Source organism: Ochlerotatus camptorhynchus, unplaced genomic scaffold (genome assembly GCF_037179485.1).
Source record: "Ochlerotatus camptorhynchus isolate MF236.1 unplaced genomic scaffold, CSIRO-AGI_Acam_v1.1 ptg000150l, whole genome shotgun sequence".
NCBI classification, from domain to species: domain Eukaryota; kingdom Metazoa; phylum Arthropoda; class Insecta; order Diptera; family Culicidae; genus Ochlerotatus; species Ochlerotatus camptorhynchus.
Window position 1 is genome coordinate 1,850,135 of NW_027040640.1, and position 22,450 is coordinate 1,872,584.

Genomic DNA, 22,450 nt, shown 5'->3' on the forward strand with positions numbered 1-22,450 from the left:
GCCTAGATCTCTCTCGGCTACAACCCTGGATTTTCGAGATTAAAAAAAAATATCTTTTAGAAGATATTTACCGCAGAATATCCTTTTGATTCTGCTTATAATTATTTTTGAACTCTCACCTGAATTCTTTTGGAATAGCATTTTCTCCTGTTTTCCTTTGTTAGGAGTTTATTTAAGAATTTTATTGGGATGTTGGTCAGAGAATGTTTCCCATTTTTGACGACCGTGTGGACTTCACTGGGGTGCAGTAAAAAATTTTGTGACGAAATAGTGTTAGGTTTTGAACGCTTATAACATGGTGATTTATGAATGAATTTCAATTCCTATTACACCATTTAATTCAGATTGGACGTAAGATTTGTTTGGAATAAAGATGATAGCTGTTTATCAATTGTTAGCTATTGAAATTTTTAAAAACTTTTTACCCGTAATCAACCAATCACGCGTTTACTCGCTATGACTATCGAGAGAACAGAGAGCCAATTGCGTGATGTTATACTTAGACAAACTAAACTGATCTAGAAAAAAAAACGAACTAAACCTCCGGCAGCTGGCGAGTCAGGTCAAAGTCAAACTGTGCGGAGACCCTATTGAAGAGTCTCTGTAAACCACCGATTGCGCCGAACATGCTTTAATTAGTTCACTGCAGTGGCGTCGCCCTAACCTCAATCTACTTGTTCAGCAACTCTCAAAACGTAAATTTAAAAAAAAAAATTGATTCCAATGGATACAAATAAATAAAACTAGGAGTGATCCTGTGCCTTTTGAAACCGTTTTCATAGTTGTTGAATAGGTAAAAAGTGACGCGACTGGTTCGCTGTATGGCCAGGCGCAGCATTGTATTATTCCGTAGGGCTCGGGGTTGAACATTGATGTCAACTTGCTCAAGGAGAACAGAGCAATCGGTGCGTCCTTGCAAAATACCCGCAATTAGCAATGCCCTTGCTGTATCCAGATGGATTAGTTACAAACGACTTTCGTAGCTAGGCAATCTGGAGGGATCCGTCCACGGCAGTTTACGTAGCGCATATCTCAGGAACCGCCGCTGAACAGACTCAACTCTTTCTACACCTTTGTTGTAGTGAGAAGTCCTGGCAACCGAGCAGTATTCTAATATGGAGCGAGACAAGGAGCAGTACAACGATTTACGGCAGTAGATAGCCGTGAAGTCTTTGGCAATCCTGAAGATAAACCCTAGAATTCTGGAAGCTTTGTCGACGGCATACGAGATGTGCTGCTAGCAAGAGAGTTGTGTTAGTTTGACTGACGCGCTCAATTTCAGTGCCTAACAAAATATATTTAAACATAATAGACTATTTCTTGCGTGAAAACGAGATAACCGAACATTTGGACGGGTTATCCTCCATATGATTCAGAATACACCAATCAGCAAAAGCATTCAGCTGACGTTGAAGGAAGTAAAAGTCTTCAATTGAATGAATTCTAAGGAAAAGTTTAAGGTCATCAATTACCAGATTAACGTCGTTGAAGTAAATCAGGAAAATCAGCGGTCCCAGGTGACTTCCCTGGGGTATGCCGGACGTGGCAGCGAACATGTGGGACTGGTGATCACCAGTAGCAACAGTAAGATAGCGATCGGTGAGGTACGACTGAAACCATTGCAAAAGGCAGCCGTGGATACCAAGCCTGTCCATTTTTGCGATTGATATGCGGTGATTCAATTTATCGATGAGCTCGATCCGACATACTGTTAGAGATGTAGGAAGTAAGGCACAGTAAGTTAGTGGCAGTGGAGCGACCAGCCATGAAACCATGCTGGTCGATACTAATATACGGCTTCCAGTGAGCGAGTGACGGTTCCATGACAACGAGTTCGAACAATGCATCAATAGCGCTAAGCGAACGTCCTGTTTGTTGCCCTTCTTGTGTACTGGAAACATAAGCGCTAGGTTCCAACAGGATGGGAAAACGCCGACGTCCACGGATCGTTGAAAAACGTGCAGCAGTGGAGACAACAAACTGTCCAAATGCGTTTTGAGGAACGGTGATGGAATTTTGTCAGGATTGTATACAATTAATTGAGTTTCGAGGAAGCCCTGGAAACCATCTAGGGGTTGATGTCAATTCTGCTCATGGTTCGACCAGAGAGTTGTACGTAACAGGCAGTATGTTATGCGTCAGTTCGTCTGTGACGGAGGACACTATTGCAGGTCGATTTGAATGACTCATTCCAATATCGAAATTCCCACCGAATGGAAGGATACCAGCAAAGATGTTCAGATGGACAAGGCCTATTAAATGGAGGACAGTTCAGTTGAACGGCACAAGAGTACCGTTTGGCTACCTATTGTTTGCTTTAAATTAACATCTTCATTAGATAGAATATTGTGGTCTTTGGCAAATTGGCTCAGATGGATAATTCGTCGGTTTCATGCAATATTGTCTCATAATATACCATTTTCCGCTTAATCGCTTACACAATTTAAACGCCGTGCATACTTAGATTGTATTGCCGAGATTGGCACCGCTGACTTGCTAGGTACACTGAAATTAAATCTTACTCAGACAGTGAGCCACATTTACTCATTCGTATGGAGACATTTCTAAAATCATAAGGGTTAGCATGCGCTGAGTGACCCACCTGAGTGTCAATGGTTACTTGGGTAATTTCTGATGAATTTTAAGAATAATGCCAAGGAAGTTCGGGAATGATTTCCAAGTTAGCTCCAAAGACCATTCTAAGGAAATTAGGATTAAATCTTAACGATAATTCTAACTAGAATTCCCAAATAATCATGGGATTTATAATTCGACAGCAATTGAAGGGAGCACTTCAGTGAAGTCTAATGTGAGTTTCAAAATGGTTGTGAGTAAAATTCCAAGGCAATTCTAAGAAGTATCCGACGCTAGTAATGCTGAGGAGAATTCCTAGGAGAGTTTCAAAACAAGTTTCGTGGAGTATTCCTATTGAATTCCTAGTAGAATGCCAAGGCAACTCAAACGAGAATTATATGAGAATTTCGGAGGTAATGTCAATGTCGGTTAGACATTTCAAATGAATTTTAGCGTGAATTTCAAGTGTAGATAAATCCTACAATCCTCAGATATTCAGATAGATTATAACCTCAAATGTAAAATGTCAGGATAATCCGACTAGAATTGAATTTTTATGTTTAGCGGATAAGATGATAACGCGTTGAAAAATTGTAAATTTTTGACACATTGATCCATCAAGAAGTTCAATGTATGGAAATCAGCTAATTCAAACTCATAAAGCAATCAACGATACAGACAAAATGGTTGCTACGACTTCCATGTCAAACTCGCTCTGTAACACAACTCGATCTGAGCGGTAGAAGGATAATGATATACAGCTATCCCCCGAAGAACGCGTTACCCGCTGAGTTCTACCCAAAATCTAAAATTTTCCCATTAAAAAACGTGTAAAAAAAATTCCCATTAACACACGTGTATCATCTTCGGCTTTACTTCGTGAAGCAGCTTGCCAAAAAATTGCTCGTTTCCTTCTAACGCCCTGAGTGAGCGGTGTCTCACGGGCTGCTTGTCATGAGAAAAAAGGAAGAAGATTATATCATTATTGCTTTCCACTTCTGACATAGCGTTATCATTCGGTTCGTTGATCGCTTGTCATTTTGTCATTTGGAGATATTTTTTATTCCTTGATGTGAATGGTTACATTCAATCGCATCATTTTTTCTAATCCTTAACGAGGTAAACTAACGCTTTGTATAGCCAAATTACTTCAAATCAAGTAAAATGTAGATTCAGAAGCATCAAAGTATGTTGGTTGGTTTCATTACGACTAGTTTTTGTATGGCGTCGTCCCACTGTGCACTGGTATTAATCAAATATATGAGGCATCGAAATATTTTATAATTGTTGTGCTTGATAGATATTGGATTCCAACCAAAACTTGATATTCTAGGACATTGAAATTTAATGAGGTCTGACATTAAAAACAAGTTGCGATGTTCCGAACTAAATAAAAATATATTCATTTATAATAATCATAATCAGATTCCATTGGGATTGTGACCCCTCCCCCCCCCCCTACTTTTAATGACGACTGGAGCCGCCTATGCTATTGAGTAGTGCAGACAAGTACTGTGAAGGGAGAACCTAGAGGATAATCCCAAAGGAGTTCTGAGGAAAGTTCCAACCGAATTCGGGGGTAGAGTTTCCAGTAAGTGCGCATAACTCCAAGCAAATTATGAAGAGAGTTTCAAGAGAATTCTACAAAAAATACCAAGAATATTCCGAAGTGATTCTGATGAAAATGTCAAGTGAAAAATGAAGATGAATCCAGGAGTGCACCTGGATGAGTTTTTAAAAGAATTTGGATGCCAATGCTTAGGATATCTCAGGTGACCTCAGGCTTTCTAAGTGGAAGATCTTGGATACGGAATGGGTCCAGTTATCAGTAAATTATTATCAAAACATTGCTCGTAAGAGATAGGTATCAGTTAAACTAGAAGATTCTGTACATTTTACAATCGATTTGGATAAAAATTCAGACATCAGGTTTCTAAAGTTGGTGCACAAGTAAAAAGTGAGGTTACGTGACGCCACTGATCAAACCCTATTTAATATTATTCTTAGACATTCCGGATAGTTGTTTTGCTTTGGGCGTGATGAGTTAATTGGGTTTACAATTATTAAAAATTGTGAAAAGCTTTATCAAATTACAAACAAACAGCACGGCTTTTTTAATTTTTTTTTTAAATTCTTTATTTAAGAGATTTTTAGCCTTAGGCTAGTTCATCTCTATGCTTTTTTAAAGCTCGTTTAGCTACCTCTAATCTTCTTGAATTTGTAACCTTCATTCTTAACGCAATGGACAATGGCTAGCACGTGGAAGCTCTTTTTACTGACGTCAGTAAAGCATTTGACCGAATCGACATACCATTATTACTCTTTAAATTGCAAAAAATAGGAATGGAATCTAGACTTCTGAATTGGCTCCAATCATACCTAACACATCGTAAACAAATAGTCCGCTTTCAAAATAAACTTTTAGAACCAATTTCAGTCACCTCTGGGGTACCCCAGGGTTCTCATTTAGGCCCACTTCTTTTTATTATGTACATAAACGACATTTCCTACATACTTAAAAAAAAAAGTTCTTATATATGCAGACGACATGAAGCTCTTCATGGAAATAAGTAATTCTATCGACACAGCAGAATTTCAGAATGAAATCAACACTTGGTGTAGTAAAAGTCTACTCCAACTCAATGTGAAAAAATGCAACGCAATTGTATTTAGCAGAAAAATAGAAACACCTCTTTTTGAAATATTTTTAGGCAACCAAAAAGTAGAAAAATGTAAAATTGTAAGGGACCTAGGTGTGATCCTAGACTCCAAACTCACTTTTGTAGAATATTATAATACGATCATAACGAAAGCGAATAGTATGTTGGGCTTCATTAAGAGGTTCAACTATAATTTTCAAGACCCATACACTATCAAATTATTATTTATTACATACGTAAGACCTATTCTGGAATACTGTAACCTAGTATGGAATCCGTACATTGCCATACACGAGAAACGCATAGAATCCGTCCAAAAACAATTCCTTTTATATGCCCTTCGCAAATTGAATTGGACCGCATTTCCTCTTCCATCATATGAAGCACGTTTTATGCTCATCAACTTACACACACTCAAAGAACGCCGCGAATTTGCAATGCTTTTCTTCACCAATGACATTATTTCACACCGCATAGAATCATCAGAAATACTTTCACAATTAAACTTCTACACACCCTGTCGGCATCTAAGAACACGAAAATTATTCTCAGAAAAGTCACACAGAACAAATTACGCAAAAAAATGGCCCCTTCAATCAAATGATGCGACAGTATAATCTACACTCTGAAGTCATTAGCATCACTATGTCAAAAGAAGAAATTAAAACCCAACTAAAACATTATAGAAATAATGCATAGTATGTAAGTAAAACATTGTAACCATTGTATGTAGTCTACTTTGCTTGACGAAATAAAATAAAATAAAACTTTCGGCCTACAACTCCAGGCGAGTTGGTTGCAATTCTGAAAAAAAAAGCTTTGATCTAAAAAAATAAATTGTGTTGGTTGCCAAAATCAGACGCGTACTGCTTTTGTCAAAGTCTAAGATTGTTAGTTCCAGATAGGCTACTACTACCCTTACCAGTCTTTGAATTCAATCCTTCATAGCATGAACCCAATTTTGTCCGACAAATCTTTTCGAAATCCGCTTTTTCAGTGGTCTTATTGCACCAAAGTATACCTCAAACATCCATCTTGACAGGGCTGGTAGAAGGTAACTTTTTAGTGGTTAGGTCACTATTTTATAGTCAGTCACTAAAAAGTCACTTTTTGCACCCAAAAGCAACTAAAGTCACTATTTAACCAATAAATGATTTGTCGTGAAAAAATCACATCAAATCACATTGTAAAGCGGAAGATTTTTTTAAAATCCAGGATCATATGCTTGTCTAAGCAGGAAATCTTTAAAAAACGTAAGCCTTAGAATTTCAATCCTTTTCCAAATCCTTGAATTCTGATCCTTTTTCTGTGTCCAGGATCTCAAAATGTTGGATGGATAAATTGAATTTAACTTGAAATTAATAATCTTGAAAATCTTCTGCAAAACGCTCGCTGAATTCACTCTGCAATGCTCTGCATATTATTAATAATTCTAGCAACTCCCCGAAAAATACTCCTGAAAAAATCACTTGAAGTTCTCCTGTTTATGCACTTAGTATTCTCCTGAAATTCCCATGGAACTACCATAGAAATTGCTTTTTAGTTCTGCTCAGGATTTCCATTAACTCGGTGAAACGCTCCTCATAATTTCCTTGGAATTTTCTAAAAATTATCACCGAAATGTCCTTGGAATGCTCCGCAGAATTCTTAATAAATTTTCATTAAACAATTGTTGGAGTTATCCTCGGAATTCAGAATTCAATTCCCTTTCAATTGTCCTAGGAATTACCTTTAAACTCTTTTCAAATACTCCTAAGAAGAATTATTTTCAGTATTATTGTTTTCAAAAAACGAATAGCTCAAATTTTATGTAATTCGTTCTATGCATCGTGTTTTTTTGGATTTGAATGTTAATCATTGTCAAGGTAATTTGCATTTCAAATTAAAATGCATAATTTTTTTTAAATTTATAAAATTTTATTATAAATTTATTTTGTTCACTAAATACTTTTTTATACTACCAATATCACACATGATGCATTGTTTTTTTTTCAACTGATGCAAACGATATTCCCTTAGCTCAGTCGGTAAATGCACAGCTACGAAGCAAGTCCATGCTGGAGGCGGCTGGGTTCAATTCCCGTTCGGCTTGGAAAAATGGTCCGTTTTTTTTTGGGCATAGGATGTTACAGGCATGGAAAGCTCGCAATTTAAATGTACACTAGGTTGAGAGCAGGCAAAAAGCTGATATGCTGTAAGCATTAAGCTTGAAATGCCATGTAGTAGTAATACGAATGGTATTTTTAAGTGATGGAAACATTTTTTTATTTGTCGCGGATTTCTTTTGAGAAATCGTAGAAAATCTTGTAACAGACCTGCACTACTATTATGTTACATACCCACTACCAGTCCTGATCTTGAAGATGAATGAGAATGATTTGGAATTACAGACATGTGAAATTATTGAAAGTTAAAAGTCTGATGCTCGGAGAGACTGACAAAATCGGGTCATTACTGTACTACGAAAAATAAAGGCAACACGTTAAAGGCTGACTAAAAGTAAATTGGTACGCTCCTCGCGCCTAGTGTTGGGAATCGAAAATCTTTGACAGTGGTTTGTTTACACTTCTATAGCAAACTTGATCAAAGTAGTCGATCGCGTTCAGAAATAATGTCAAATGGAACTCGAAAGAAGAAAGATGTTGTGTACAAACACATGGAAAATTCGGAGTGGTCCGGTTCCACGCTGACTAAAGTGCTGAAGATGCCGAAAACAACAGTTTATCGAGTGCTCAAAACCTACAAGAAAACCCTGAGTGTGGAAAGGAATCAGCGTAACTACGAAAAAACTGGAACCAGGGATCGTCAGCTACGCAGCAAAGTGTTGAGGTGCGTTAATGCCAACCCTGGTCTTTCGATCCGAGAGCTAGGTAGTGTGCTGTGCTCGAAGAAAGACATGGAAAATTTTCAGCCGTCAATTTTTGCTCCGTTTTTTCTCGACTTTTGTGAAGTTGTAATTAGATTTCGCTTATGCTCCCGCTCCAGAAATTTGTGGCATCGCGAGTGATAGTTTTAAGTTCAGTTTATTTATGCGTTGTATGATTTTATGAGCGGTCGCTTCGTGTTTGCGTCAAGGAGCAATTGACTATATTAAACCTGAGGATTGATCCCCGTAAGGCGGATCTATGATCGGAACTACTACACCAAACGTGACAGAGCTGCTTTCAAAGGATTCACTTGGACTGATTTGGTGAGATTGTTCCTTTTTTACTTTTATCTATTTAAACTTAATTTCTATGAATCCGTAGCATTTTGAATCATTTGATTCGGATGAGACTTAACTTTCATCCTATGGATTTTAGACATCCTATTTTTTTAGGAGACATCCTACTAAATACGTGCCATCTACAAAGCAGGAATTGCTTTGATGATGGAAGTGTACACGCAGTACCAATATACATTTTATATCGGTACTACGTGTATGCGGGGCGTGTAAGTTGTAAGTTCATGCATTGTTTCTTCTCATTGTAAACAGCGAATAACGAATAGCGAGCAAGGGCGCTATAACCTAGGCGAATACAGCATTCCCTCCGTATAGGTTACGTCCGCACACCGCTCTCTGTTGTCCTTCGACTGAGGTCGGCTGGATCGATTGAGGGATGGCAGTGGGTGGGCGGTGCCGTCCACGCTTGTACGGAGGGAGGACTGTACGCTCGAACACAAGGGGTAAATACCTGTGTTCCATCCCAGGAGATCGGACAACCAAGGAGTGTACATTAACTTAGCTCTGTCACTCCCAACGATTTATATAGCCTATTTTCAAATCCTGCATACGGAGCGGTTGGTACGGTATGTCCCCGCTCTTTGATTACATGTGGATTAAATGTTAACCACTGTCTATACTTATTAAGTAGACATGGTAAACATTCACTTCCACAAAAATTAACTAAACGCTACACAGTAGGCCTGGCCGCTTTATTGTTTGTTTCACATCCTTGATGTGCAGCAGGCATTAATAATGACAAGAAAAATGATAGATGTATCATTTTCCAGGATTCTTTCAAGTACTGGCTGTGTATGTGTAGACTGTGTAGACTAGACTAGACTAGACCCTGGTCTTTCGATCCGAGATGTGGCCAGAAGGTACAATGCCATGCTACATGATTTGGCAAGTGATTTGCATTTGTGGCCTGAAAACGGAACCATTCGTCACATCCTCTACGATGACATCCCAATCGAAGAATGCCTGAAAAAGCGTGTATTGCCGTTCATGCGCAAGCATAGGGGCAAAGTCATCTTTTGGCCCGATTTGGCCAGCTGCCACTACTCCAAGGTGGTTCTGGAGTGGTATGCTGCCAACAAGATCGATTTTTGTCCCCAAGCTAATGAATCCTCCGAATTGCCCGGAATTTCGACCAAACGTAAAATACTGCGCAATTTCAAAGCAGCGACTTCGACGGAGCGGCAGGGCACTGTTCGGATGCTGATGGGCTCCATCAAGAGGAAGGTTCGAGATTTCGTTCGAACTGGAGAAATGTAACCATTTAATGCTGTAACTTTGAAATTTTTAATAAAAGTACTGTAAAGCAACCATTAATGGACAGAGTGCGCAGTAGGCTCTGCCCGAAACGGACGGTTTTAATTTCGCTGTCACAAATTCCGTGTTTTCCGCGTGTTTTTTGACTTGTACCAAGGCAAAAAGTAATTCGTTTTCATTATTATCATGTGAATATAGATTCATCATGATTAATTTATCGGTGTTTTAATATTGTAAATTATTGTGAAAATTCCTGGGTTATAATTTGAATAGTTGTGTTGCTGTAGCGTCGTGCTAGTGTGTTTCGGTGCTACGCCTCCACTTCCGGAAGCATTGGCGTTCTGCCCCCTGGACAAAAACCGGGAAAGATGAATTTGCAGATTAGACTACGATGCTTCCACGTCGAGGACACAATACATAAGCGGTGAGATCTAACTGATTACAACTAGATATAAAAATATGAAATGCATCCTACTAAATACGTGCCATCTACAAAGCAGGAATTACTTTGATGATGGAAGTGTACACGCAGTACCAATATACATTTTATATCGGTACTACGTGTATGCGGGGCTTGTTGTAAGTGAAAGTAACCTCGGAATGGACGTGAGTGACCAGGCATTCTGAAATGGGTTACTGAATCTCAACAGAGCTATCACCTTTCAACTTCCGGGCTAAAATTGTTTGCAATGAGATCAGTATAAGATAATAATAGATTATATTGCAAACATTTTTCTTCCATAAAAACACTGCCGGACAGTGGAAGTTGGATTGTATATACATACATACATACATACGTAAAGCAACCATTAATGGACTTTTTAAACTTATTGAATCACAAATTATACGTCTTTTTGTGCGCACCAATTTACTTTTAGTCAGCCTTTTTACCTCTGTAATATTTAATAAATCAAACCGAAAATGTCTCGATTGATAGTATCTTTGTAATTTCAAATTATGCAGCACGGGTTCCAACATTAGAAAAAGTTCCCCAAAATCCCACAGCCAGAACAGCTACATCCCAAAAACGCACCCATCCGGGAATACCGGGAAGCCATCTTTCCGTTCCGGTTCCCATCCTTCCCAAATGTTTTCCAAAATGGTTCACCCTCACACCGAATCACCCTCAATTTTAACACGCAGCTCCCCCCTCTCATTCAGGGCGAATACACACAACGCTCAACAACACACGGAAAGAGCCTGAGGCACGTTAACTCCAGAACGACACTTTCCACGCCACTTTGCACAGAGCCTCAAAGGCCTAGAGAAGAGAGAGAGTGTGTCCCAAAATAAACTCAACACCCTCCTCGTTCCGCCTGAAAGTATGCTTCCATGGACATTCCAGCCTTTTACTCTCCCTTTCAGGATCGTAACGACGAAATATAAAAAAAAAATCTTACCCAATTTTCGTAGTAGGTACGCAGCAGAGTAAATAAACCATATATTTTTTTTTACGATGCACGCAATGCAACACCGAAAGCGGAATAAGGATGAACGAGGAGAACAAAACCAAACAGAACGAAAATCCCTCCTGAATGCAGAGCAAACACCGAAAGGAAGAGGGGGAAACTCGAGGGAAAAGTGCAGCAACTCTAACTACGTTCCTTCTTCCTTAAATGGCAGCGATGCGACAAAGTGTGTCCCTAAAAATCTACCCATTTACTGGTATCGTACTCCGGCTACTGGGATGTAGTGAGGGAAAAGAGGGACGAACCTCGAGCGGCGCGTCACCCGGGTGTGGCGGTAGAAAGGACCAATAAATGGAGTGAAAATGCAATAAAATCTGGATAGTGAACAGAACGCCCACTCCAATTCGATTTCTCCCGCTGCTAGTCGAACGGCAAATAGAATGGAACAACTTTCGAAAAAAAAAAAAACGGCAGTAGTCAGAAGCTCCTTGAACTAGAAACCAATCGGAGTGTGAAGCCGGTCGAGAATTGCAATTCAGTTCGAGAGGCCCCCCCCCCCCTCAACACGGAAAGGAAATTGATCGCTTGGAACGGTTGGAATTGGCGGTGTTTTGCGCGCACACGTGAGAAAGAGAAATTCGAGTTGGGAAATTCGGTCGGACGGCGACGGAACGAGTTCGAAGAAGGTGCATTTCTTCAAGGACTCAAGCCGTTCGATTTGTTCGGCTGTTGAAAGCGGCAGGCGAGATATTCGTGTCTATTTGTTATTATTAATTAGACGCGGTGCATTGGGGAAAGGAAGAATGAGAAAAGAGAGTTCTTGAAGGTTGCAGGTTTTTCCGTTGCAATCGATTAGCACCACCAAGGTAGTGTGAAGCAACAGTCGAAACGCTCGGTAGGAATGCGCTTTGTCTGGTCAGAAACAAAGAGAGCTTGATTAGTCGGATTCGGGAGACGTGTTAATTTTTCCGATCGATCGGAGATTGGCCCCAATTCATTGAGCGGAAGTGCAGTTTCAAGAATGCTGGTTGCGGCTTTGTTCTGCTTGGAGGTGAGTCAAAATCTGCGAAATTGCTGCAGGATTTTGTGCTAGATTTCACCAGTTCAGATACCCGGACGATGAATCAGTTGGTTTTGATCCAAACAGATCAGTCGATTCAACGAGTAAGCTAATGGCTGTTTCAGAAATATAAGGTTACTTACGACTAGCATAAAGCTCGGTAGCCTTATATTAACCTTATATTGAAAAAAGGGCAATTAGCGGGCATTTAACGGGCTTGCTGGTTTCTTGGGTAGATCCTGCTCAACAACCTAAAACTGGAGCTCATAAAGGGTGTCCCACATCAAATTGCACAAATTGCATCACGGAAAAAATGCTGTAGAAAATTACCTAGTTAACCGATCCTTTTCAAACTTTCAGACAATAACACATAACCCATTAGTAAGCTTTTGGCATATTTATTTCATTCAACTTCAATACCACAACCGTACGCTCGCACCTTACGCTTAACTCCACTCATTAGGTTCTGTACAACATTTGGCTGCAGCTTCTTCTGTACGGGAACCCACTTTTTCTTCATATCTTCCTCAGATTTGACCTCCTTGGGATGCTTCCGTAGTGCCTACTTCATAATGGCCCAATATTTTTCGATGGGTCATAGTTCCGGTGAGTTGGGGGGTTCATGTCCTTGGGTACGAAAGTGACCCCGTTGACTTCTTACCACTCCAGGACAACATTTGAATAGTGGCACGATGCGAGATCCGGCCAGAAGATCGTAGGGCCCTCGTGTTGCTTCAACAGAGGAAGCAGACGCTTCTGTCGACACTCCTTGAGGTAGATCTCCCCGCCAAATCATGTATTTCTTGGCAAACTTTGAAAGTTTCTGCTTCCTTTCTGGGCGGTAAAGAACAGTAAAGAACAGTAGCTCCGGAAGCTGCTGGAAGTCCGCCTTGACGTAAGTCTCATCATCCATGATGAGACAATGAGGCTTCTTCAGCATCTGGGTGCAGTCCCGCCTGGTCCTTGGCTCTCTGAACGAAAGACTTGGACAGATTCAACTTTTTGGCCACATCCCTGACCGAAGCATTGCACACTGGGCCAGAAATTGCTTGTATATGCAGACGACATGAAGCTCTTTATGGAAATAAGTAATTCTAACGATGCAGAAGAATTCCAGAATGAAATCCATATATTCCACACCCGGTGTAGTAAACGTCTACTTAAACTGAACGTAAAAAAATGTACTGCAATAGCATTTAGCAGAAAAATTGAAACACCGCATATTGAAATATCATTAGGCAACCAAATAGTAGAAAAAAGCAAAATTGTAAGAGATCTAGGTGTAATCCTAGACTCCAAACTAACTTTTATAGAACATTATAATACTATCATTAGTAAAGCAAACAGAATGCTAGGCTTCATCAAAAGGTTCAGTCATAATTTCGAAGACCCATACACTATTAAGCTATTATATACCACATATGTAAGGCCAATTCTGGAATACTGCCACCTAGTATGGAATCCATACATTTCCATACACGAAGAACGCATAGAATCTGTCCAAAAACAATTCCTTTTATATGCTTTACGTAAATTGAATTGGACTGCATTTCCATTACCATCTTATGAAGCGCGCTGCATGCTCATCAATATACAAACACTTAAGGAGCGCCGCCAATTTGCAATGCTTTTCTTCATCAACGACATTATTTCAATGCGCATAGATTCGGCAGAAATTCTCGCACAATTAAATTTTTACACACCTTGTCGATATCTTAGAACACGGAATTTATTTTTAGAAACATCGTACAGAACAAACTATGCAAAAAATAGCCCAATCAATCGAATGATGCGCCTATATAATTTGCATTGCGGAACTATTGACATCACTATGTCCAAGCAGCAAATACAAACTAAGCTAAAACAGAATAGAATTAATGTATAGTAAGTAAGTAAACATTGTAATAATCATTGTATGTAGTCTACACTGGCTTGACGAAATGGAAAAAAAAAAAAAATAAAAATGCAATCTAGCGGAGCAAAATTAATAACTCCGAAACGAAGAATTTCCGCGACTTGGTGTCTTTGGCGAAGTTTCTTATCATAATAAGAACCATCTATTGACATAAACAAATAGTTCAAAACTCTTCCGCAAAGATGGCGCCACAATCTAACTTCTTTCTCTGACGATTTGAAGACTTGATGTCTTGTGCAAAGTTGTTTGCCTTGACAAAATAAAGAAAAGTTGAGAAAAGAAATTCAAGGGAATTCCGTAAAAATATCAAATGAATCGTATTTTAAGGATTATCCTAAAAACAAATTGAAGAAGAATTTCAAAGACAATCTTAAGGATAGTTTAAAGAAAATACAGTAGAGATTTTCAAGAAATTCCTGAGGAGAATTCCGAAGGATTTCTAATGCGGGTTTCAAATTCAATGAAAGTTTTAAGAAGAATTTAAAAGGAATGTAATGCTCTTAAAAGAATGCAAAGGAATTTTTAGAAGGATTCCAAGGAAATGCGAGATGTAAGCAATTACCATGGCATTACCTCATTGTGTGCATGTTCGAAGGCATTCGAATTCATAGTGAGCGACGCTCTTTTTGCCCGATGATTCATGATTCTATCCAAAAAAAAAGATCGGTTGCTACATTGCTCAATTTATCTCACTGAGCATACAAGCTATCGATTCTAGGAAGCAAGTGGATGTTGTCTACATGAATCTGAAGGCTTCTTTCGATCGAATTGATCATAACATCCTACTGAGGAAGTTGGAGATACACCGTTTGAATTTTTTAAATAAAATTTCTGCACACAAAATTAACGCTAGATTTGGAGTAAAATGACGCGATATTTCGATAAATAATGATTAATGATACTTTTTATTTGTAAGATGCAAGAAGAGGTGGTAAGTTTGTATATCTATCTATCTATATATATAAAAATGAATTTCAGTCTGTCTGTCTGACCCTTATAGACTCGGAAACTACTGAACCGATTGGCGTGAAAATTTGTATACAGGGGTTTTTGGGGCCGTGGAAGGTTCTTATGATGGTTCGAGACCCCTCCCCCTTCTGTAAGGGGGGGCTCCCATACAAATGAAACAGAAATTTCTGCATAACTCGAGAACTAATCAAGCAAATGGAACCAAATCAGGCATGTGGGGGCGAGTGTGGGGGTATAAGGAGATAATTAAGGGGGTAGCCCCTTAGATAATAGGGGGGGGGGGGGCTACGTACAATATAGCATGCTTTTTTTTAAATCGGCGCATAAACTCAAGCTAATATTGAATCCCGAGCAAGACCGGGCACACTCAGCTAGTGATATATAAAATTTGTCAATTTTGCTTTCAGAAGCTCACAACTAGCGATTAGCTGTAACGATGAGCGAGCAATCAGCGATCATAAAATCGCTAGTTGTAACCTTCTGAAAGCAAAATTGACAAGTTTTATATATCATATACAAACTTTACCACCTCTTCTTGCATCTTATAAAAAAAAATTATCATTATAGTATCCCATTGTTTCATAATACCGAAAAATAGCATTTTAGCTGTAATGAGCAATTGTCTGTTGAAATTTTGGTAAACATCACCGAAGTCCGTGACAATTTCTACAGACTTAAAAAAAATTGAGTTTCAGAAAACCTTTTTGAGATACGCAACAATTAACAGAGTTCATGATTGCAAATTAAGCCATTTGTCAGCTCAACTTCCATTACCCAAGTAAATCCTCCAGTTTCAAAGGCACCTTTCCACCTCCAAACAAGTGGAAATAAAGGAATTATTTGCCAAGCAGCGAGCGAGGAAAAAAAAGCAACAAAATAGCAAACTGTTGCAACTGTTCACCAGCCAATGCAATCACATACATCAATCGAATGCCTTCTAGTGCAGCAGAAGAAAAACAAAATTGCCAACCCAATGGAAAAACGAACCCCGCAAAGAAATTGCTTCAAACCTGACGCCGACGACGACGACGACGATGACTATCGCCGTCGCCAGCCCCATGTAAGTAGCTATACAATAAATAATACGTTTATTTTTCTGCAATTGCAAAAAATGGCGAAAACTGCTTGTTTGCACTTTCAATGAGCCAATGACACCTTAGAGGCGGAATGCCGACGCACTTACCTGAACTTGTTGGTTGTTGTTGTTCTGTACACTCGTGTCCAAATTAAACCGTTTGACTACTGGATCCTCGCTCTTTCCCTTTGCATCGATTTGATGAATTGGACTTGGGAGTTCTAGAAGTTCATAAATTGACGGAATTAGAACACACGGGGATGATTCAGAACATTTTTCGTTGTTGTTAAGAATAGAAATGGAAAGATGCTGAAGTGCAGTGCCACAGTAGAAGCTGTCCTGCCGAGAGCGCGAGAGAAGTACGATTCTGCACAACTCCACAGCTAACCTGGATTCGGCGGCCAGAGCGGCCCGGGTTGCTTCGATTTTCTTCACGGCGATCGTTCACAGTCACTTCCGGCGCGCTGCCGGAAGTCCCTTCACTTTGGAGGTTTTTCACGTTGGCAGCCCTGACACCGGGAAAGCGCCGTTCACGCGAAAGATATTATGTAATGTTTCATAAGAAAGAAAAAAAACGAGAAATAATAACGCTGCACCTCCGCCGTTCGAAAGTTACAACATCGATTTCCTCACGCTTACTCCCAGACTACGGTGCTCGCTCGTTCGTTCGTTCGCACACACCCACCCCGCTGTCGATCCTCCGAGGCGGCGAGGTACGCGATCGCGTAAAACGAAAGTAAAAGTTTATGCTGGATCCAAGTAGGCTACTCTCCTAGGCCTACTTTTCGATCACTCTGCTCGCGCTCTTCGAGCCTCTGGGCTTCCAACAACAATCCAATCCAGCACCACTGAAAACAACAACTACAACAACAGCAGCAGCAGCAGCACTTTTTTTTATGAAATAAATGCTAGGTTTTCTTGGGCTCTTCTTCGGGCAACTCTGCGCCGCCGTCCATGTTTAGCCGTGCAAGTTATGCTTCAACACTCTCTTGAGGCCCAGCTCTCTGGGCCCTGGCACTTCTTCCTCCGTGAAACAACACTCGCTGCCGCGCTGCAGCGGCCCGTCACGCGGTTTCCTCTTTTTCGATTCCGTAACCTTTTTTTTTCGCTCTCCACTTCTTCACTTCGTCAATTGTGTAGTTAGGCTTCGTACAGGCAGTGTTGAAAAAAGACTGAAATTATTTCTCACTTTTCCTTTTACTTGAAACTGGTTTCATTCATTTGCGTAACTCGTGCTTTTCGCTTTTGTCACTCCTTTTCGGTAGGTTCTGTAGAGACCTCCCCAATTATTTCGAGACACTCACCAAGTTTCTTGGACACTGCTTCCGATCGCTGATAGTTATCTGAACTTTCGCATAACTTCACTATTTCACCACAAAAAAAAATCAAATTGATCACCTTTGCCCCGTCAAAACTTCACTGTTACTAGTTTTACAATTCGATCTGTTTCTTCACTTGTTCCGAAAAACTTCGCACCGATGTTTTACTTGTTTTTGTTCACTGTTATTCACGTCGAAACCCGCTGTCATCCGTCATGATCGTTGACAGCTAAAGTACCCTCGAGAAGAACACATTCGTTTCGAAACGTCATTTTGTCGCTGAGCTGCGATTCCCGAATGTATTGCACTGATGACGATCAACAATCCAACGACGAAGATGGGCAAGTGGCGGCGCCTACTTGACTCACTCAGAACCCTTCTGGATGTAGAACTTCTTCGCACATCGCCTGCTCAGTTAAGTACGATCGATCATTTTTCACTTTCTTCTCACTTTCAATTCTCCAGAACAACAGCTCTTCCAATCCGGAACCGGATTTTCTGTTTTCCAAAATTTCGCTCAATCCTCCGATTAATCACTTTCTAGTTAGAACACTTTTTCTTCCTCGTCAAAAATTTGCCAAAAAAAAAATACAACGAGAATGCGATCCGATCCGTAGGTAGTGGTCGTCGTCGTCGTCTTCGTCAAAACTCAAACCAACCAAACACAAAAGAAGAGCCCGCGCGCCGTGTGTGATCACCTAACGGCTGTCTACTCTCGACTACTTTTGCTGATTTCCGTAGATGAGGTAGGAGTCGAGTTTCGGAGGAATGAAAAAAAAGAAGCGAACGCGCGCCCGCAGCACTCGGTCGGGGCCTAAGCAGAAAGAGAGAGAAAGAGAGGAACAAAAATTACAAAAGCTGCTGCTGTCGATTGTTGTTGTTGTTGCTATTGTTGCCGTGCTGTGTACATTTCGCGTTCTTCCACTATGCCTTCTCTTCTATACACACGAACGGCGATCCAAGCTGGCCGCGAATGAAACCGAAACTTTCAGCTTTCGTTGCTGTTTCAGTGTGGTGTGGTGACGGTGATGGCGGCGACGGCGGCGGCAGAGGTTTGCTTGCCTTCCTGCTCTCTCGTTCATCCAACGAACTGAAATTATCCGAATCGGTGTACGATCGGATCGGACGGATAGGATCGCGAGGTGGTGTGTGCGATTTAGGGATTTGTGCACGCGCAGCAAACGTCGTATCCACTCTCACACATGCATACAGGCGAGCGACGGACAAATTGCACTGAAGCAGGCGCGCGCGTCCCCCCAACCCCAACCCAACCACGGGAAGCTTTGTGGGAGGGAAGCAAGGAACGAAGAGAGAACGAATGAATGCTCGGATGAACGATGTGATTGTCTCTACGTTTGGGTGATATTCATTCGAGTGGTTCTCACCAGAAGTTCTCTGGTCAGCGCGACAGTGTTGCTGTTGTGAGGATAATTTTATGATTGTGATTTGGTGTGTAGAACGTTAACTTGAAGGCGGACGTAATTTAAGATTCAATTTACTTTGATTTGCTATTTTACACACAATGACGCGAGATTTTTGAATTCTGCGGGTGGCCACCCATTCGGGAAAAGTGGGAATTAGTCGGGAAAATTGAATACGAATATTGTCATTTGTATGACAATGACTTCTCTCGATGATTTCTCAAAATTCAAGGAACGCCCACGCATCCCAACATAACCATTGGCAAGTCTTCCCCTATCAGATGGTGAAGTTGATTTGAGTGAGCGAGCCTTGGCTTTCTAGAGATCATCGAGAGAAGTCATTGTTTTCAAAAGCTGTTACGCCCTAATTCCAGCTCTATCTAGAAATTATGTTTCGTGACCAAAAATTTAAAAAATCTATTGAAAAAATAAACAATAGTGCTGATAGTTTTGCATGACAAGCTAACGATATCTTCAAGGATTCATGACATTAGCAGATGCTGTAATGTCAGGATTGATGGTGAGTCACTTTTTAGTGACTTTGTCACTTTTTTCAAGCCAGTCACTAAAGTCAGTTTTTCTTGTAATCAGTCACTATTTTCAACTATTCTAGTGTGAATTTATTTCAAGATTGATCGTTCTTCTTGCAGTGTGTTATATTTTTCGAACAATTTCAATGTCTTGTGCTTCTATAGAACTTTTTGACGTTAAATCGCCTTTCTCTATTTACAGGGTGGCTAAAAAAATCCAGTATTTGACTAAAAAAAAATCCAGAGTTTTCCAGAATAACTTACAGGTTTATAATAAGAGTGTTATTATTTTAAATGCGTTAAAATATGCTTTTTTTGACGTAGGACCACCGACAAACCGACATCCCACAGGAACATTTCCTTTGTCCACAATTCGATTTGTTTAACGAGCGATTTGAACTTTAAAACGGGCGATCAAATCTGTCAAACGAGGTGAGACACAAACCATGGCAATTTTAATTCTACGTGGGTTCATGTCCTTGCTCGTGTTATGACGCGATGGGATGAGTAGATGGCAGTAGTGTTTAACTTATTTTAAATATGGCGTCTTGGGCAAGAATTTTGGGCACTTTGTGAAAACCAAAAATAGAATATGTAACAAAATTATGAAAGATTTTGAACGTTAATAACTCAGCTGTCCTTTGACCAATTTCAATAATTTTATCACCAAGTGATCAGAAATATTCCTACGCATCTGTGAATTTAGGACTTTATTATTTTTCAAAAAAATACTATTGAAAATTGCACGAATGTGTAACTGTTGCTATGCAGATTGAAATTATCACCGATTGCCTGCGAAAAGCGATTTCCCTAACACAGATTTCAAAGTTGAATTCCATCCGGTTTCCCCAAACGGTGTTTATTCAATCACCGTGTGGTAAGTGATAGTGTTCTCCAGTACACAACGAAAGGCCTGCAAGAAGCGAGCTGCTTCCCACATGAGCATCCATAGAAGGAGGAAGCAGCCGCACCGCTATTGATCGGAATCAGTAACTCTTCGTGAGTCGCTGTGGGCATCTATGTCAAGCGCGTCAATTCCTATTCCTACACAAAACACAAGCTCCTGCTGCAGGTTAACAAATAAGATTTATTACATAAGACCACGCAGTCCTACGTCACCATAGCGTACAACCCCATAGGGCTGTCCCTTGTAGTTTTTTTTAAACAAGAACTTACTTTTCTGATTTCCTTGAAGCTACTCGTTTTTGCGATGAGATTAGCTCAAAGCTGTAAAGATTTAATATTCGGTAACATTTTAGGTTAATTTAGTTTAATTTACGTAAAAGTTGTCTTGTATTAAGCATTTCACGCATTATTTAACAGCAAAAAAATCAACATACTTTTTGACATTAGTTTTAATGATAAGTTTAAACAGTTTTAATTAGGTATAAACAAAATATGATTTAATTCACTTTATCACGTTGTTCAATTCTTGCAGGGCCTGAAGCCAGAGTTTCCATGCCTTCAAAAATTTCCTCCGGTATCTTGTATGAGGATCTTCCTTTGGACTATCAGCGAATCTACCAGCCCCAACGGATCGTAGATTTTCATGGCAAAGCTTAGCATGATTCGTTTGGTTGGTGCAATCACGCCTTCCACTAGTTCTTCAAGATGTCCTTGCAGAACACATCTTCGCTCGGCAGCCAAGATATCCCAAGTAGTCGCTCAAAACCACTCTGGTTGTTCATCGTGAGATTCTTGACAGTAGGTGGGCTAACTTCTCCAATAACCTCCAGTACTTTGGATCTATTTTCCGATGGACCTCCACCACCACTACTTCCAGAGCCAGCTCAATCATTTCTTCCTCCGTGTTGACGGTGTTCAAGTAATAGTCGATGTTCTCTCAATCCCTACCCTGCCATCCATTTGTTACAATTTGTTACCCCTAACCTCGAGATAGCTGCGAGTAATCGGCCCCCGATTTACTAACGCTAGTTTTAAGTAATTTTGTGATCTAAACAATAAAAATCGGCCCCGCAAAGCTACAACAAATGAGCCTGAAAAAATAAATGTATCATAAAAAGACAACGTTCGGTCATTGGCCTGCTATTCGGGAATTCTATGGAGTCTTTCCACAGGAGTCCAGTCTCGTACTTCTCGCTTGTTGTTCTCACCGTCGTTTCTTCGAGGATTCAACGAGCTCGTTGATCTTCACTTCTTTCCAAATTCGGTGCCACAGAAACTCCTTAACTTTCAACAGAGAAAAATTTACGTATGTATTCGAGCAGATTGAGCTCCACTAATTCCACGCACATGTGCATCTGCCGATGTTGGAATTGATTCGTAGACTATCCGTAGCGATTGGTTCTTGTTCCTATTCTTTTCGAACCTTTGACGCGGCCAGGAGGTCCCAAGCCACACGAAAGTTCTATAACAGGTTATATAACCTTAATATAACTGGATATGGTTGTAAAGAAGTTTACTCAACATAATTGAATGAAGATGTGTTACTTGGAGGGAGAGTTGTTTAACCCATTGGCAAGGACCGGCCCTCTGGAAACTCTTGACTGGAAAGATTCGAAAATGCTTGTGCTGCTTTACCATGCTTTCAAAATCCAACGATTGCTCCGGTAGCCCCAAGTTCTCGACGGTGCACAGTGGGGCAAATTCAAAAATAATGAGACATAGCTATTTGCGATGAAACTATTGAGTTTAGCATGTTGATGTCTTCTAAAATGTTTCTCCCTTTTTTGAGTACTTTATTTGAGTAGTGAAATTTTTTGCTTAAGGGGGTATACACTGAGATAAAAAAAAACTTTTTTATGAGCTGTAAAAATTAATGCACATCTATGAAAGTATTGTAGATTAAGTCATTTTAAGAAACATTGACCCCACCTGCGGAACCGTGAATGGATGAAGTAAAAAGTTGTTCATTGCACTTCTAGCGTCTCCTTTCAATGCACGTTGAAGACGAAGAAGGTTCTCAGAGTCTGAATATCCACAGGATTCCGATGAATGTTGATAGCTGCTAATGAAGAGCGGCCTGTCAATGGGATCCCCCGCGAAGATATGCAACTCTTTCGAAAGTACCTGCCGTGCAG

General features: G+C 40.2%; 1 long non-coding RNA gene across 1 annotated transcript in view; it reads right to left on the reverse strand.

The window, feature by feature from the left end:
* Nucleotides 1-18,155, reverse strand: part of LOC135701196 (uncharacterized) — a 118,111-nt gene extending 99,956 nt beyond the window's left edge. The window contains exons 1-2 of the long non-coding RNA XR_010517620.1: nt 17,444-18,155; nt 16,248-16,360 (exon numbers count right to left, since the gene is read on the reverse strand). This is a non-coding gene — a long non-coding RNA (uncharacterized LOC135701196). The remainder of the gene's footprint in view (nt 1-16,247; nt 16,361-17,443) is intronic.
* Nucleotides 18,156-22,450: the final 4,295 nt, after the last annotated feature.